Source organism: Delphinus delphis, chromosome 16 (genome assembly GCF_949987515.2).
Source record: "Delphinus delphis chromosome 16, mDelDel1.2, whole genome shotgun sequence".
Lineage (NCBI taxonomy): Eukaryota > Metazoa > Chordata > Mammalia > Artiodactyla > Delphinidae > Delphinus > Delphinus delphis.
This window is the reverse complement of record NC_082698.1, coordinates 45431663-45449534: the sequence shown is the minus strand read 5'-3', so window position 1 is coordinate 45449534 and position 17872 is coordinate 45431663. Positions and strand designations below refer to the sequence as shown.

At 41.1% G+C, this 17872-nt stretch overlaps 1 protein-coding gene across 5 annotated transcripts in view; it reads left to right on the top strand.

Annotated features, from left to right (window-relative positions):
- Positions 1-1539: 1539 nt before the first annotated feature.
- MARCHF8 (membrane associated ring-CH-type finger 8) overlaps positions 1540-17872 on the top strand; it is a 106946-nt gene continuing 90613 nt past the window's right edge. For 3 of the 5 annotated variants that reach the window (XM_060034617.1, XM_060034622.1, XM_060034620.1), the window contains exon 1: positions 1669-2176. The gene's annotated coding sequence lies outside the window, so the exon portion shown is untranslated. The other 2 variants (XM_060034618.1, XM_060034619.1) reach the window with 2 other exon arrangements.

The following is a 17872-nucleotide window of genomic DNA, read 5'->3' as shown; positions in this document are numbered from 1 at the left end:
GGAAGAGAAAGGGAAGGTAAATTTGCTTCTTGAAACTTTTAAGCTATATATTGATCAATACATGTAAATACAGTCAGTATGGAAAATGTATTTTGTATTCTGGGTTGAGGTCAGAAGGTATCAGAGTTAGTGCTCTGTGTGAGCTCATCCAATCCTGTGGCTTTTAATCCACTGACCACTGACCAATCAATTTTTATCTCTGTATGTCTCCCCAGAATTCCAGTGAGTCCTGGCTCACCCTAGCATTGCCTCCAGAGTACTGCCTAACCCACAGATCCTTCTGGATCTACAAAAGTTCTTTGCCACTTCCTACTGAAGGATGGCAGGATTCCACATGCACGGATCAGCCAACTTTCTTTGCTTCCCAGATAAGGAACACCAATGGAGGATACTGTTCCTGACTTCGTGGAACATCTGTTGCCAGAGGCAGCAGAAAAGGTCAACCAGGTTGTGGCAACTGGCCTTGTAACCTATTTTCCATAGTACAAGATGAATATTGCCGAAGATCCATCACTATATTTTGTACTCTTTGTAGTGCTGCATTCCAGGTGTGTTATAGAAATGAAGAGGATATTTGACCTTGTCCTATTGACCTGGAGGATATTTTGAGTCCACTGTTTTGACCCTGTCAATGTGCTCATAGATAGCTAAGTATGCAAAGTGATCGGAAATGTATGGTGGAATGTGATTACCCAATAGATGACACCAGGACAACCTAACAACTGGCATATCTGCAGGTATTTGCTCCCAATTCACTCATGAATTTAGTAAGAAATAATACAAATTATTTATTACACAGCTTATAATGAATATTATGGGAGAAATTGTCAGTGGCTGAGACTTTCTACAAAGTTTGATCTAGGAAAACTACACTTGGTAGAAGTAGTCACTACAAACAAAGTGACAGAGCTATAACCAGGAAAGTTTGATGTGGACAAAAGCTTAATGCCAAATCAAATATTTACTTAGATATGTTTGTATTTACATATACAAAGACTAATCATGGAAATGATAATAAAATATAATTTAAAATAAAAATTGGAAGTCCCATAAGCTCTCTTCACAGCCTTTCTATGATGGGGGGGATGGTAGGCTGTGGACCTTCATTCACATTAGGGAGCAAAAGTAAACAAAAGTGTTCATTAAGGCAAATCAAACCATTATTGCTTATTCCTCTGCTCTCCCTTTGTTTTATAGCTTTGGGTAAAGAAGTATTTTCCATTTTTCTTTTCAAGTTCAACATCATAATGCCGGACCGAATTCCCTCCCCCTTCCAAAACAAGAATGATACATGCGGTTAGGCTCAGGGGTCACTAAAGGACGAAGCCAGTGGTGGGTCTTTCCTCTTCCTCGCCCGGGTTGATCAGGGCGCGCCGGCTGTCGACTCTGCACAGCAGCCCAAGAGCTGGGAGAGCAGAAAGACCGCGCCGACGCCGACGCCCGCCCCCAGATCACCGTCGTCGCTGGGCAACGCCTCTGCCCCACCCCGGTCGAGCACGTGACGTGTGCATCACGTGACAGACCAGTCGGCGTCCTCCCGCGGAGGGTTGTAAACAGGCTTAGCGGTGGCCGAGCTGCAGCCCTGCTGCGTCCGCGTCTCCGGCATGCCCGAGGCGGGCGGGGGTTTCCCCGCCGCGAGCTCAGCGCCCACCTGAGGTAACTCCTGCGGCCTCGGGTCCGGCGTACCCGCGCCGCGCGGAGCCGCCGCTGCTGGCCGCTGTCGAGGCCGGCCGAGCCCCCGGCCCTGGCAGGGGGTGTGGCTGCCCGTTGTGCGGTCCGCGACAGGTGGGCGGGTCGGGGGCGGCCGTCGAGGACCGGGTCTCGCACCGCCCTGGGCCGGGGCCCAGGCGCCTATCCGGCCGAAAGGCGGCAGCGACCCCGGGCCGTGGGCTCTTCCGCCCCGGTTTTCGAGGCTGCCCTTGGGCCGGGCTGAGCCGGGGGCCGCAGGAGCCATCGGGCGCTGAGGGCCCGGGGCTGCCAGCGTGGAGTCCCAGTTGAAGTCCTGCCCCCGACGGGCTGTGAGACCTTGGGCAAGTCAGCCCTCCCCTTGGCCTGAGTTTCCACATCTGTAAAATGAAAGGATGGACTAGGTGATTTCTGAGGATCTTACTCTTCCGACGTGTGTGATCTCGAGAGAGGCCTGTATACATTGGAAGCTGCCAGAGGGAAAGCATAGGTAGATATTTCGTCTTTTAATTGCTGAGTTTCTGTTTGACTTTCAGTTTTTCACCTGACACGATTTGGATTCTTGTTCACTAGGTGAAGTTTTTAATAGAAAACTTAGAGAAAGTCATAATGGTTTATGTTACTTTTTTTTCTCCCCCCAGGCTTTTAAAAATGCAACGGAACCTTTTTTCTTAAAACCTTGTTTGGAAGCCGAATTTGTCAAAATCAGAATCTTTATCTGCTATACTGTCTTCCTCCCCCCTCCCCGGCTCCCATACCCCTGAGAGAACTAGGTTTGGGAGAAAAGGAGGTCCTGTTTTATGTAGTGAGTGAACATAAACAGAATCTGAGGTGATGGTGTGTAGGCAAAAAGATTATCAGGAGGATTTTTTGTTTTTAAGTTAAGAGAAATACATAGTTTCCTCATTTGTTGTTTTTGAAGACTAGAGTTGGTAAGTTTACTAGAACTCACAGTTTGATGTTAAAAGAGGAAAACCATATCCTTTGACAGCTTGTCTGCTTGGTGCTTCTGTGAGGTGTGTGAAAATCAGAGGTCGAATGGACCATGAGTGGAACCCAAGGTGACCTAGTGAAATATGTTTTCTCTTTTGAAAGCAAACTGAGTTCCTTGATGTTTGGTTTAGGTAAGTCACTTCCCTTCTTGGGGTCACAGTTTCTGCTACAAAGTGAGGAAATTGGATTGATTTGGGCTTCCCTTAGGGTTGCCAGATAAAATACAGGACACCCAGTTAAATTTGAATTTTAGTAAACAGTGAATAAGTTTTTAGTATAAAGCGTAGGGCATGCTTTACTAAAAAGTCATTGTTGGGCTTCCCTGGTGGCGCAGTGGTTGAGAGTCCACCTGCCGATGCAGGGAACACGGGTTCGTGCCCCGGTCCGGGAAGATCCTACATGTGGCGGAGCGGCTGGGCCCGTGAGCCATGGCCGCTGAGCCTGTGCTCCGCAACGGGAGAGGCCACAACAGCGAGAGGCCTGCGTACTGAAAACAAAACAAAACAAACAAAAAAAGTCATTGTTTATCCGAAATTTAACTGGGCCGACTGCATTTTTATTTGCTAAATCTGGCAACCCTAGCTCCAACATTTTTGTCTTCTTTAAATTAGTTCCAGAAAGATACTATAGATGCATAGATGGGAGTGAATTCATTAAACCAGTCAAGACCCTTTGTTTGTTATCAGTAGCAGTGTCTAGTTCTTGAAGAACAGCTCTGTTTCACTTTGGTCCCTCCTGCCCCCCCTCCATGTAGCAGATCTTTTTTGCTATAATCACATAATGTTTAGGTTTATACTCTTGGTGGTAAACAATTTAAATAACTGAAAGAAAAAAAAGTTGCCAAAATTTCTAAAAGTACCAAATTTGAGTCATGAAATGGCATATACTATTTTTTTTCTAGAAAAGATACTTCACAATCCTACTTATTCTTTAGTTATCTGATTGACTCAAGACATTTTCTAAAGCAGTGGACTGTTCTGATGGTAAATAATCCTACAGGAAGATCTTAGGCCTTTTGCTTTGGCCACCTGTGAGTATGGAAATGACCAGTGTATGCACTATAAACATTTAGTTTTAACTATTTATCAGTTTTGTCTTTGCTATATTTTGAAGATTTTCAATGTTGAAATTTTTTTCGGGCAGTGTAATTTTTAATTCTTCATTTTTGAGGATTTTTTTAAAAAATTAGGCCTGATTTAGTTTCTTTGCTCAACTCACTCTGAAATCCCTGAATTTTCTAATTCATGGATTCATTTAACAGTCAACAAAAACAAAAAACCTGAGCACTGCCTTTGAGCCAGGCTGATGTGATCAGTGTTGTAGTTTTTCAGGTGCTTATTCTGATAGAGGAGTTAAATCACATGCAATCAGGGAATAATGTGTTGAGGGTCTTGAAGTGATAGAAGTGCTACGGAAACTGACAGGAGGATTAGTGCCCATCTGGTCATTAGATGGAATGGCAGAACTTCACAGAGGGGGTGGTATTTAATCCAGGTCATGGGGTTTAAGGTGGGGTTAGGAAGACAGGCTTAAAGACAGGCGGGAAGATGCAGGAAAGGGCAGGGGAAGCCATCTTCTCAGTTCTACAAAGCATACACTTCGTTGGATTGAAAATAGTTGACAATATTGTTTACATGTAGTTTTTGATTCACTGTGAATGCTAGCCTGAATTCTCTAGTCTTGCTGCTCAGTTCCTACAGGAGACCTTTTCTCTGGGCCATTTGGTTTCTCCAGAGAATCATCTGTTCTCCCCCTGTGTATTAATCTTGCTTTTCAAGGTGTATTCCGTAGACTGTTCGCGTTGGTATCATCTTGGTGCTTGTTAGAGATGTAGAATCTCAGGCCACATCCCAGGTGTGCCTCAGAACAAGATGATTTATATGCACAAGAAATTTTGAAAGCACTGGACTGTGCTGTGCTATGGCAACAGCACAATAGCAACAACAAAATATTTTTGTCATGAAAAGTCTAACACAAGTTGGATGTAACTCCTCCATCTGTAGCTATGCCATCTGGCTTCCAAGATGGCAGTGGAAGAGCTGGAGGATCTCAATGAATGGTTTTAAAGGCCAGGCCTGGAAGTGGCTAACATTACTCTCACCATATTATATTGGTAAGGAATTAGTCACCTTACCTCTAACATAATTGCAAAGGAGGCTGGAAAATGTATTCTTCTAATTTGCCCAGGAACAGGGACCAGTGTAGTGGATAAGTAGCATTGACTCTGCTTCAGTTGGCCATTCTGGTCCCCAGACTGTTTCATTCTCCCTCCCACATGTAGGGCATGCTAACCCCCTGTACAACCAGCCATTGCCTTCAGTTCAAAGTACAGGCATACCTTGGAGATATTGCGGGTTCAGTTCTAGACCAATGCAATAAAGCAAATATTGAGATAAAGCAAGTCACAACTTTTTTTTGGTTTCCCAGTGTACATAAAAGTTATGTTTATGCTATACTGTAATCTGGTAAGTGTGCAGTAACACTATGTCTAAAAAAGACAATGTACATACCTTAATTTAAAAATACTCTACCGTTAAAATGTGCTTATCATCATCTGAGCCCTCAGTGAGTCCTCATCTTTTTCCTGATGGAGGGTCTTGCCTTGATGTTGATGGCTGCTAACTGATCAGGGTGGGGTGAAGGTTGGGGTGGCTGTTGGAATTTCTTAAAGTAAGCCAGCAGTGAAGTTTGCCATATTGATTGATTCTTCCTTCCATGAGCCATTTCTCTGTAGCATGCAGTGCAGTTTGATAAATTTCATGCACAGTAGAACTTCTTTCAAAGTTGGAGTCAGGCCTCTCAAACCTTGCCACTGCTTCATCAACTAAGTGTATGTAACATGTTAAATCCTTTGTTGTCATTTCAGCAGTCTTCAACAGCATCTTCATCAGGAGTAGATTGCATCTCAAGAAACCACTTTCTTTGCTCATCTGTAAAAGCAACTCATCCACTAAAGTTTTATCAAGAGATTTCAGCAATTCAATCACATCTTCAGGCTCTACTTCTAATTCTTGTTCTTTTGCTGTTTCCACCACATCTGCAGTTACTTCTTCCACTGAAGTCTTGAACCCCTTAAGAACTCATCCATAAGGTTGGAATCAACTTCCAAACTACACTTAATTTTGATATTTGGAACTCTTCCCATGAATCATGAATGTTCTTAGTGATATCTAGAATGATGAGATCCTTTCCAGAAGGTTTTCAGTTTTACCCAGCTGTATCAGAGGAATCACTGTCTATGGCAGCTACAGCCTTCTGAGATGTATTTCTTAAATAATAAGACTTGAAAGTCAAAATTACTCCTTGATCCATGAGCTGCAGAATGGATGTGTTAATGGTCATGAAAACACCCATACAATAATCTCATTGTATATCTCACTCAGTGCTCTTGGGTAGCCAAGTGCATTTTCAGTGAGCAGTAATATTTTGAAAGGAATCTTCTTTTCTGGGCATTGGGTCTCAACAGTGGGCTTAAAATATTTAGTGACATGTTGTGAAAAGGTATGCTGTCACCCAGGCTTTGTTGGTCCATTTATAGAGTGCAGGCAGAGTAGACTTAGCATAATTCTTAGGGACCCTAGGAATTTCGTAAATGACCATTGGCTTCAACTTAAAGTCACCAGCTGCATTAGTCCCTAATAAGAGAGTGAGCCTGTCCTTTGAAGTTTTGAAACCAGGCATTGACTTCTCTCTAGCTATGAAAGTCCTAGATGATATCTTCTTCCGATATAACACAGTTTCATCTTCATAGAAAGTCTGTTGTTTAGTATAACAACCTCATTAATCATTTTAGCTAGATCTTTTGGGTAACTTGCTGCAGCTTCTACATCAGCACTTGCTGCTTCCTCTTGCACTTTGATGTTATGGAGACATCTTCTTTCCTTAAACCTCATGAACCAGCCTCTGCTAGATTCAGACTTTTCTTCTACAGCTTCCTGATCTTTCTCAGCCTTTATCAAATTGAAGAGAGTTAGGGCCTTCCTCTGGATTAGGCTTTGGCTTAAGAAAATGTTGTGACTGGTTTGATCTTCTATCTAGACCACTAAAACTTTCTCCATATCAGCAATAAGGATATTTCACTTATCATTCATGTGTTCACTGGAGCGGCATTTTTAATATTCTTCAAGAACTTTTCCTTTGCGTTCATAACTTGGCTAACTGGTGCAAGAGGCCTAGTTTTCAGCCAGTCTTGGCTTTCAACATGCCTTCCTTCTTAAGCTTAATCATTTCTAGCTTTTGATTTAAAGTGAGAGGACTCTTTGTTTCATTTAAACCATCCCTTCTCTTGAGGATTATTAACTGGACTACTTTCACTATTGTGTGTCTCAGGGAATAGGGGGGCTTGAAGAGAGGGAGAGAGACAGGAACAGCTGGTTTGTAGAGCAGTCAGAACATACACAACTTTTATTGATTAAGTTTGCCATCTCACATGGGCATGGTTCATGGCATCTAAAACAATTAAAATAGTAACATCAGAGATTACACTGATCACAGATCACCATAAAAATACAAGAATAGTGAAAAAGTTTGAACTATTTTAAGAATTACCAAAGTGTGACACAGACACACAGAGGACACAGAGTGAGCAAATGCTGTTGGAAAAATGGCGCCGATAGACTTGCTCAATGCAGGGTTGCCACAAACCTTTAATTCGTAAAAAATGCAATATCTGCTAAGTCCCAGTAAAATGAAGAACAATAAAATGAGGTATGCCTGTATGGGATCTTTGAGTGGTGCCAGGCTATCTTATCAGGTCCAGATAAGCCTTTCTTGTTCAAATGAATTAAGAAAACACATTATTTATTACTCTCCTCACCAAAGTATTATAATAAGGGCACAACATGACTAGTAAACAGTAGCATTTGGAAGGTGAAGCATAGACACACAGTATTTACTCTTCTGTAGCAGTTCTTTAATGTTTATGGACAGATATAAAGGAAGGTTCCCTTCCCTGGAAGGGAAGGATGTTTCTTGATTGGACTCTGATTTTGTTCCCTGGGAGAAACACTCACATCCTTTTTTCTCCATGGCTCCAGGGAACATCCTTGGGTTCTTCTTTTTCCATTATTTTGTTTGCTCACACCCTGTGTCCAGAATTGATGCTGGAAGCATGCTGTCCTGGGTATCATGCAGTTTGCCTGTTTGTAGAAGGTTGGACTCCCAGAGGTTGTTTTTTTTTTTTTTTTTTTTTGCGGTACACGGGCCTCTCACTGTTGTGGCCTCTCCCGTTGCAGAGCACAGGCTCCGGACGCGCAGGCTCAGCGGCCATGGCTCATGGGCCCAGCCGCTCCGCGGCATGTGGGATCTTCCCGGACTGGGGCACGAACCCGTGTCCCCGGAATCGGCAGGCGGACTCTCAACCACTGCGCCACCAGGGAAGCCCCCAGAGGTTGTTTTTAAGTCTTGAACAGACATTCTAAATCTGGGCCTGTTGTTTTTCTGCCAATACATTTCCTACAGAAACTTAGCAGACTCTTAATCCATTTGCTTCCAGTCAATTCAAAGTACCAATAACCAAATAAATTTTTGATTTTTGCTAGAAACAGCCAATAATAATCAGCCTACACTGTAAAGTTTCATTTTCCAGTTTTTCCCCATACAGTTTTAAAGTCATCATGTGTGTGATTTGCCTTCTGAGTTACAGCCATCAACAGGTTTTGTAACCATTTTTCTACTGCATAAGGTGGATCATCATCTTTTCCTTCTCTGATATGAAATTCCTCATTGCGTACAGAGTGGTGACTAAGAAAAATGCAACTTGTTGCGGGTTTTGTTATGATAGCATCGCACTTCTGGTAGCGGTTTCTGTTGGAGAGGTGGCCAAGGAACTAGTTGTTTTATTTGTAGAAGTTTCTATTTTTAGCTAGTATTTTACTAGTACTCAAAACCTGAGACCTGAGCTCTTTGGCATCCTATAGGCAAATTAGCTCATTTTGTATATTTATTATTTCACATACTTTTTATTGTGGCTTTCTCCACTTTGCTAAATTAATTAGTATTCCCATATTTTCTGTCTTTAAAAAACAGTTGAAATCTTTTTTGTCTGCTTGGGTGCCGTCTCTCCTCATTTGTGGCCTTGTGATTTATGTCTTTTTTTTTCCTTTTTCTTAAATTTAATTTTTCATTTTGAGATAACTGTAGGTTCATATGCAGTTGTAAGAAATAATGTAGAGGGATCCCATTTAACCTTTATACAGTTTTCTCCAAAGTTAACAGCTTGCAAAATTTTAGTACAATATCACAACTAGGATATTGACATCTTTATAGTTAAGATGCAGAATATGTCTGTCACCACAAGGTTCCCTCATGTTGTTTTTTAAAATAATTAATTAATTAATTTTGGGCTGCGTTGGGTCTTTGTTGCTGCGCGCGGGCTTTCTCTAGTTGCGGCGAATGGGAGCTACTCTTCGTTACGGTGCACGGGCTTCTCATTGCAGTGGCTTCTCTTGTTGCGGAGCAAGGGCTCTAGACTTCAGTAGTTGTGGCATGCGGGCTCAGTAGTTGTGGCTCATGGGCTCCAGAGTGCAGGCTCGGTAGTTGTGGCGCACGGGCTTAGTTGCTCCGCGGCATGTGGGATCTTCCTGGGCCAGGGCTCAAACCCATGTCCCCTGCATTTTGGCAGGCGGATTCTTAACCATTGCGCCACCAGGGAAGTCCCCCTCATGTTGTTCTTTTATAACTACCCCCACTTCTCCCTGCTCCCACTGCCTTCTTAACCCCTGGCAACTGCTAATCTGTTCTCCCATTTCTATAATTTTGTCTTTTCAAGGATATTATATAAATGGAATTATACATTATGTGATCTTTTTGGATTGGCTTTTCTCAGTGAGCATAATTCTCTGGAGATTCATCATTGTTGTTTCATGTCCAAATAGTTCTTTTTTTATTCCTTTTACATTGCTGAATAGTATTCTATGGTATGAATGTACCATAATTTGTTTAATCACTTACCTGCCGAAGGACATCTAGTTGAATAAAGCTATTACAAACATTTGTGTGCATGTTTTCCTGTAACCATATTACTTCATTTCTCTGGTTATAAAACTCCTGGAGTTGCTGGGCTGTGTGATATTCACATGATATGTTTTAGGAAATTGCCCAAGTGTTTTCCAGAGTACCATTTTACATTCCTACCAATATGGAAAGGATGGTTCAATTTCTCCTTATCCTTGCCCACATTTTGCTGTTGGCACCATTTTTAATTTTAGTCATTCTAGTAGATATGTAGTGATAACTTCATTGTGATTTTAATTTGCATTTCCCTAATGGCTAGTAAGGTTGAACATATTTTCATGTGTTTATTAGCCACTTGTATATTCTCTCAGCAAAAGTCTCTTCATGTCTTTTGCCCATTTACTAATTGGAGTTTTGTTGTTGTTGACTTCTAAGAGTTCTTTATATATTTTAGATACTAGTCCTTTGTCAGATATGTGGTTTGCAAATATTTTCTCCCACTCTGTGGCTGATCTTTTTACCCTTTGAAGAACAAAAGTTTTTTATATTTATGAAGTTCAATTTATAAAGTTTTCCAATTGGGAATCAAGGCTTTGGTGTCAAGTTTAAGAACTCTGTCTAACTCTAAATCCTAAAGCTTTTTTTTTTAATGCTTTTTCTCCCCTAAAAGCTTTTAGGTTATACATTTAAGTTCATGAACTATTTTGAGTTAATTTTTGTGTAAGGTGTTGAAACTTTATTTGAGGTTCATTCTTTTCCCCTTATTGCTCTGGCACCATTTGTTTAAAAGTTCTCTTTCCTTCACTGAATTGCTTAATTAAAAGTCATTTTGGCATATTTGTGTGGGTCTATTCATGGGTTCTCTGTTCTTTTCCACTGAATTATATGTCTGTCTCTCTGCCAGTATCACGCAGTCTTGATAGTAGCTCTATAATAAGTCTTGAAATCAGTAGAGTGATTCTTCCCATTCTCTTCTCTTTCGAGTGTTTTAGGGGCTTCCCTGGTGGTGCAGTGGTTGAGAGTCCGCCTGCCGATGCAGGGGACACGGATTCGTGCCCCGGTCCGGGAAGATCCCACATGCCACGGAGCGGCTGGGCCCGTGAGCCATGGCCGCTGAGCCTGCGCGTCCGGAGCCTGTGCTCCGCAACGGGAGAGGCCACGGCAGTGAGAGGCCCGCGTACCGCAAAAAAAAAAAAAAAAAAAGGTTCTTGTCAAAATCTTTTAAAGACTTTTGTAGACATAGACAAGATTATTTTTAAATGCATATGCGAAGAGAAAAGCTAAAACACTTTTTTTTTTTTGTGGTACGTGGGCCTCTCACTGCCGTGGCCTCTCCCGTTGCGGAGCACAGGCTCCGGACGCGCAGGCTCAGCGGCCATGGCTCACGGGCCCAGCCGCTCCGTGGCATGTGGGATCTTCCCGGACCGGGGCACGAATCCGTGTCCCCTGCATCGGCAGGCGGACTCTCAACCACTGCACCACCAGGGAAGCCCCGAGACTTTTTTTTTTTTTTAACCAAGACACAGCAGTGGTGGGGATGAAAGTCCCAGCTACCTACTCAGCCTCCTTTGATAGCGTCCTGATGGGGATGTTGGGATGCTTTGTTACATCTTGGTGAGAGAAGATGTCTAGTCTACCCTTGGTCTTTGCTGGCATGGGTAGGGGTGTGGCCACAGGTTTTTTTCTGTGGTATTTGGCTGGAGTAGGGTGATTGTTGTCTACTTTTTTTTTTTTTTTTTTTGTCTTTCTAGGCTGACCCTTTCCTACTCCTTTGGTTATTAGAAAGAGCAGGCTTTTCTTGGGGCTTTTTTGTTTGTTTGTTTACACTTCTTGGTGTTTCTGGATTTACCAATTCTTCAGCACCAAGTTTGGATTATATGAGGCAAAAAGAAAACCCAGGAAATTGAACACCATGTCTTTCCTTGAATCCTGAGGTCCCTAGCTGGTATGCCTCCTCCTTTCTGCCTTTCAGAGTCTTGTATTATTTTTACTTACAATGTGCAGAGTTTTTACTTGTCCTTAGTGGAAAAATAGGGAAAAGTACATTAACTTCCCAGAAGTGTAAGCTTCTTCTTTCTAAAAAATCCTTTTATTATCATTCTAATAGAGTCTTGGTGGAAGAGGAACTAAACCTAAGTATTCAGTCCACACCTTTATTACTTCTTAATATTTTATTTCATTTGTATGAATTAGGCAGATTGCATATGTTATTTGCTCAGTGCTTGTATTGTTCATGGCACACAATCACGTGGAAGAGCCTTTGGAAATAATTGAGAGCATGAAGCTTTGCTTGGCTAAGGTTTCTCAAAAAGCTCCAAGCCATAATCAGTTCCTTCTGTGTTGCTCCCAGAAAGATTAGTTTGCTTCTTGGTGAATTTCTTTAGGGTAGTTGATGTAGAAGATGATACTTTAATACTGTAAGCTAATTTTTAAGTTTAAATGACCTTTTATTTTATGCCAGGAGGCTACATACTGTAAATCTTTAAATTTAACTTGATTTGTTAAAAATTAATTTAAATATGTTCTCAGGAAAGATATCTTTATATTAGATTATATCAAAGCATTAAAAATTTAAAGAATCACTGAAAGTCTTAAGTTTGTTAATTCAGTTGTGATAGTGTTAGGAATGTTCTAGTGCTTACCCAGATTGCATAGCAGTTAAGGATATGGCTCTGGAGCCAGCTTCAGTGCTTAATGATGACCTTGGGCTGGGTTTCTTCATCCATAAAGTGTGGATGATCACAGTTACACTACTTCATAAAGTGATTGTGATGATGTGAGTTGTTTTTAACTTATTAAAACTAAAAATATTTTTCTATGTTATCATAAAACTTTAAAAATGTCAATTCTATTAGTAACAGCATCTAATACAACTTGAGATTAGACTTAAGAGTTAGGAAACCTGAGTTCCACCCCCAGCTTTCCTGAATAGCTGCTTGACTTTTGCCAAGCAGCCTTGCTTCATCCCTTTCTGCCTTATTTTACTCATTTATAAAAGTACGGTTGAGTTTGAACTGGTTGATCTCTAAGATTCCTTCTCTTTCTTCCATTCATTTTTTGTCTCACTGAATCATAATTGAGCTAGTTATAACACAGTTCATGAGGAGAACACATTTTACAACCAGGAGAAGAAAAAGGATTCGGGTGGGGAGGGCAGGATAATTTTACAGAAACTTTTAAGTGCTGATATATTGAGAATAATTAAGTTTGTTTCACGCAATTCTAATCGAGGGCAAAACTAATGCCTGTGGATGGAAGGGTGGCGCTCTTGGAAAATCATCACTGGATGCTAAAACGTGTGGGTGAATGTTCGATGAGGAACAGGATAAGGTGGCTCATCGAAATGGGCCACCTTAAGTGCTGGATGCTTCCTAACACTGAAAGGACAAAAATCAAGGTCAGACTGACAAATGATAGAGTCAGGTCGAGGTTATTTAATTCTCAGCCAGGGATGGTGCTGGATGACTTCTCTAACTTTCTGGCCTCGCATGGGTAGAAATCATGACATGATGAAGTTGTTAAAATAATCAAGAAAAAACATATTGTAATGTGGCACAGAGGTCACTAACTTTAACTGAATTATAATAATGACAATTCATATAATAAATTCCTTTTTATTTGCAGTTTGTTTTTGGTTGAAGTGCAGACTGAGTACATTTTGTTCTCAGTTTTGAAAATGTTGCTTCTCTTAACTCTTACGTGGTTTTTGATGATTCATGTGGGGAAAGGAGCACTATTACTTTCTTCTTTTTGAATGACCTTTGATTTTTTTTAATGTCTTTGTTGGAGTATAATTGCTTTACAATGTTGTGTTAGTTTCTGCTGTATAACACAGTGAATCAGCTATACATATACATGTATCCCCACATCTCTTCCTCCTGTGTCTGCCTCCCACCCTCCCTATCCCACCCCTCTAGGTGGTCACAAAGCACAGAGCTGATCTCCCTGTGCTATGCAGCTGTTTCCCACTAGCTATCTGTTTTACATTTGGTAGTGTATATATGTCCATGCCACTCTCTCACTTCGTCCCAGCTTACCCTTCCCCCTCCCCGTGTCCTCAAGTCCATTCTCTACGTCTGCATCTTTATTCCTGTCCTGCCCCTAGGATCTTCAGAACCATTTTTATTTTTAGATTCCATATATATGTGTTAGCATACGGTATTTGAATGCTTGCCACTTTTCTTTTAAGCTAAGCTGGGAACTGTGAGTTTGGGTTCTTAGGTCCTTGAGATATGCAGCTAAATTTGTCATCAACTATGTGGGTGCATTGCCAACTTCTCTGGAGATGTTTACCAGTCTGGGCAATTTTGATAGTATTATCTTCTTACAGTTTCTGCTGTGAGGCAGTCTTTGAAGAAATATATGATATGTGGCAGAGCAAGCCGTTGGGGAGAAAAAGGTATTCTTATTACTTTTATTAAATTATAATGTTCTTGTTCCCAGCTCCTGCGGTAGAATTTTGGTCCAAAGGAACAACTATCTCATCCTGCCTTAGCATCTGGTTGAGGAGGGTGTGTGTGTGTGTGTGTGTGTGTGTGTGTGTGTGTGTGTGTGTGTGTGTGTGTGTGTGTGTGTGTGTGTGTGTGTGTGTGTGTTTCCTAAAATACCTCAGGTCTCCTTTACGCACTCTGTGTCCTGGTCTGCAGCGCTGCTGACATTTGTGTGTGGGTAGTTTGTCGTGGGAGCTGTCTGGTGCAGTTTAGAATGTTTAGCAGCTTTCTTGGCCTCTTCACACTAGATGCCAGTAGCCTCCCGACAGTTCTGGCAACAAGAAATACCTCTAAGACATTGCCAAAAGTCCCCTGGGGGGCAAAATCACCCTGGTTGAAAACCACTGACTTACGAATGCCTCTCAGCCAGCCCCCTGCCACAGTTGTGGCCATCCTACTCCCATCTGGTTTCTCCATGTTGCCAGCCTTGGTCACAGCCTCTTCCTCCTAATTGTGCTCTGCTCAGGTAATTAGGTGGAAAGTTGCCAAGTGGAAGGTGGAATCAGTGGGGACTAGGGCTGGAGTCAGGTGTGGCCCTGGGTAGTGGCTGAGCACTGCAACATGCAGATGGGTGTGTTTTTTGGTGGCAGCTAATGATTAGACTTAAAAACAAATGTTCTTTGACATGAAACTGAGCTGACAATGACACCGGTGGTCCTAGCGTACAACACTAATCAGGTATGTGATGTCTTCATGTTGTCTGAAACCTGCCTTGGGAGTCTGGAGTTTCAAAAGAAAGCTCTTTTCTCCTCAATGTTTTTATTTGAAAGAAGCAAAGAAAAGAGAAACTGCATCTTGGTGAACTTCCTTATTCAATTTAGATTTCATTTTTGAGGTGACTTTAGTAGCTAGAGTCAATATTTTTTTTACGTGTACGAAATGAGGTGGAGGAATTTGTAAATATGAAGCATCAAGTGTTTAATGAGTGCATCTGGGGATGGTGCCACGACCTCAAGAAATGCTCAGAGTGCTGAGGGAGTGAGACAAGGTAATTGCAAGTGATACCACCATGTAAGGAATGGTGGCTCTGTCTTGGGTGGGGGCAGGTGGTGAGGGGTGGGCAAGGAGAGATCTCATAGATAAACTCGAGACTGGAACAGGTGTTCACAGTCCTTGTTTTATTCATTTTCAAACAATCAATTTTCATTATTAGTGCTTTTTTCTAGGCTTTACTGATTGTTTTTTATCTAATCAAGGTCATCCTGAATGCCCATTTTTATAAGTTTTATTCTCTTAACATTCATTGCATGACATTTTCCATTTTTAGCAACTCTTAAGGACTGCATGTTATGGTTATATCCCAATTTATTTAACCATTTCCCTGTTGCTTAACATACAGCTTATTTTAAAGAACTTTGCTACTGTAAATATCCTTTGATGAGTAACTTTGGGCATACGTTTGAATCCACAGTTCAGATGATTTCTTTTTTTTTTTTTTTTTTCCTTGCGGTACACGGGCCTCTCACTGTTGTGGCCTCTCCCGTTGCGGAGCACAGGCTCCGGATGTGCAGGGTCAGCGGCCATGGCTCACGGGCCCAGCTGCTCCGCGGCACGTGGGATCTTCCCGGACCGGAGCACGAACCCGTGTCCCCTGCATCGGCAGGCGGACTCCCAACCACTGCGCCACCAGGGAAGCCCCAGATGATTTCTTTAGGACAGTGTCATGAACCTGGGTGAAGTGGTATGGATATTTTTAAAGCTCTTGGCTTATATTGGTGAACTGCATTGCTGAAAGTTCCTAATTAACATTCCCACTAGCAGGGTGTTGAGTGGCCATTTTAGGGCATTCTTGCCAATGTTGAGTGTTTTAAAAAAGAAAATAACTGACTTAACAGGTGGAAGACATCTCATTGTTATCTTCCTTTGCCTGTTTAAATTATTAATGAAGTTTATTTTTTGTTTTTACTGTTTTTCTTTTTCCTTTAAAAGTACATTAGCCTCTTTTGCGAATTGGCTGTACATGTTGTTTTCCCATTAATCTTTTGGGGTGTTACTCCTTTTCTTCTGATTCCTTTATAAAATTTATTTATATGTTGAAGGAAGTGACCTTTTCTGTCGTGTTTGGCGAAACACTGTTCCAATTTTATGATTACGTCTTTTGCTTTATGTGTGACTTTTAATTTTGATATGATTTCAAATTTAGAGAAGGATTGTAAGAGTACAAAGAGTTACCATATATCCTTTACTAAGATTCACCAATTGTTATAAATTTACCCCATTAGCTTTATCACTCTCTCTCTATGCATATATAAATGCATTTTTTTCTGATTCATTTGAGTCTACGTTGTGTATACCCTAAGACCTGGGGCATTCTGCTATATGAGCATAGTAAAATTTAATAATACAGTACTGTTGTCTAACTCACAGTTCATATTGCATTTTCAACAGTTGTCCCTATAATGTCCTTTATTGCTCTTGTGTTTTCTCTGTCCAGTGTCCAATCCAGAATCATGCTGAATTTGGTTGTCATGTTTATTTAGTCTCTTTTGATTTGGAATAGTTCCTCAACCTGTCTTTGTCATTCTTGATATTAACATTTTTGAAGACTGTAGACCAGTTTTTTGGGTTTTTTTTCCTAGAATGTCCCTCAATTTGCATTTGTCTGAAGTTTCCGCATGGTTAGAGTCAGGTTATACATTGTAGATGGAATAACACAAAAGTGATTTTTATTGTTCTCAGTGCAAGACAGTTTAGAGCCACCTGACGTTAGTTTGTTCCAGTATTGGTGATAACTTTGGACCCTTGGAGAGGTTGATATTTGCCAGATTTCTCTACTGCCAAGATACAGATTTTCCCTTTGAAGTTAATAACTATTAACACTATATAAATACCCTGTTCCTCATCGAATATTCACCCACACGTTTTAGCATCCAGTGATGATTTTCCAACTCCATACTTCCTTCTGTATTTATTAGTTGGTGTTCTGCTGTAAAGAAGAGCTCCACACCCGTTTATTTATTTAATTATTTATTTGAATTATTCATAGATCTGTTCTTATTTAGTGGCCTATGATTCATTACTCTAATTATTTTGATAATTGTCCCAGACTTAGTCAGTGTGAATCCTTTCAAGCTGGCTTCTGTCTCCTTTTTATATGTCACCATAATTCTTTGAACATTTTTTTGCTTTCTGGTGCAACAAGGTGCTCTGGGCTCATTTTATGTGCCTCAGCCCTCAAATCAGCTTTTCTCCAGGGAGCCTTGTTCCTGTTAGTGGGGAACAAGATCTGGGTGCATGTTGGGTACAACTAGCGTGTCATTACTTCTACTCCCTTTCTGTGGACAGAGCTAAGATATGTTTGTGTGTGTATGTAAGACACATATGCACATGTACAGATATATCTGCATTTTTTACTTATATATTTTAAAAACTGTGATTTTGTATTGATACTACTAATGTTAATCCAACACCACGGGGAGACATTCTGGTGTCCCTCCTTATGTTGAATTTTGTCATGTGCTTTTGCATCTTGCTTACACACAGGGTGTAAAGGTATTCTCCTATGTTTATTTCTAGGAGTTTTATAGTTTTGGCTTTTAGGTTAAAATTAAGAGGTACAAACTTTCAATTGCGAAATAAATGACTCACAGGTATGAAATATACAGTGTGGGGAATATAATCAATAATTATATAATATCTTTGTGTGGTGACAGATGACAGCTACACTTATCATGGTGATCATTTTGAAATGTATAGAAATATTGAATCACTATGTTGGGTACCAGGAACCAACATAGGGTTGTAGGTCA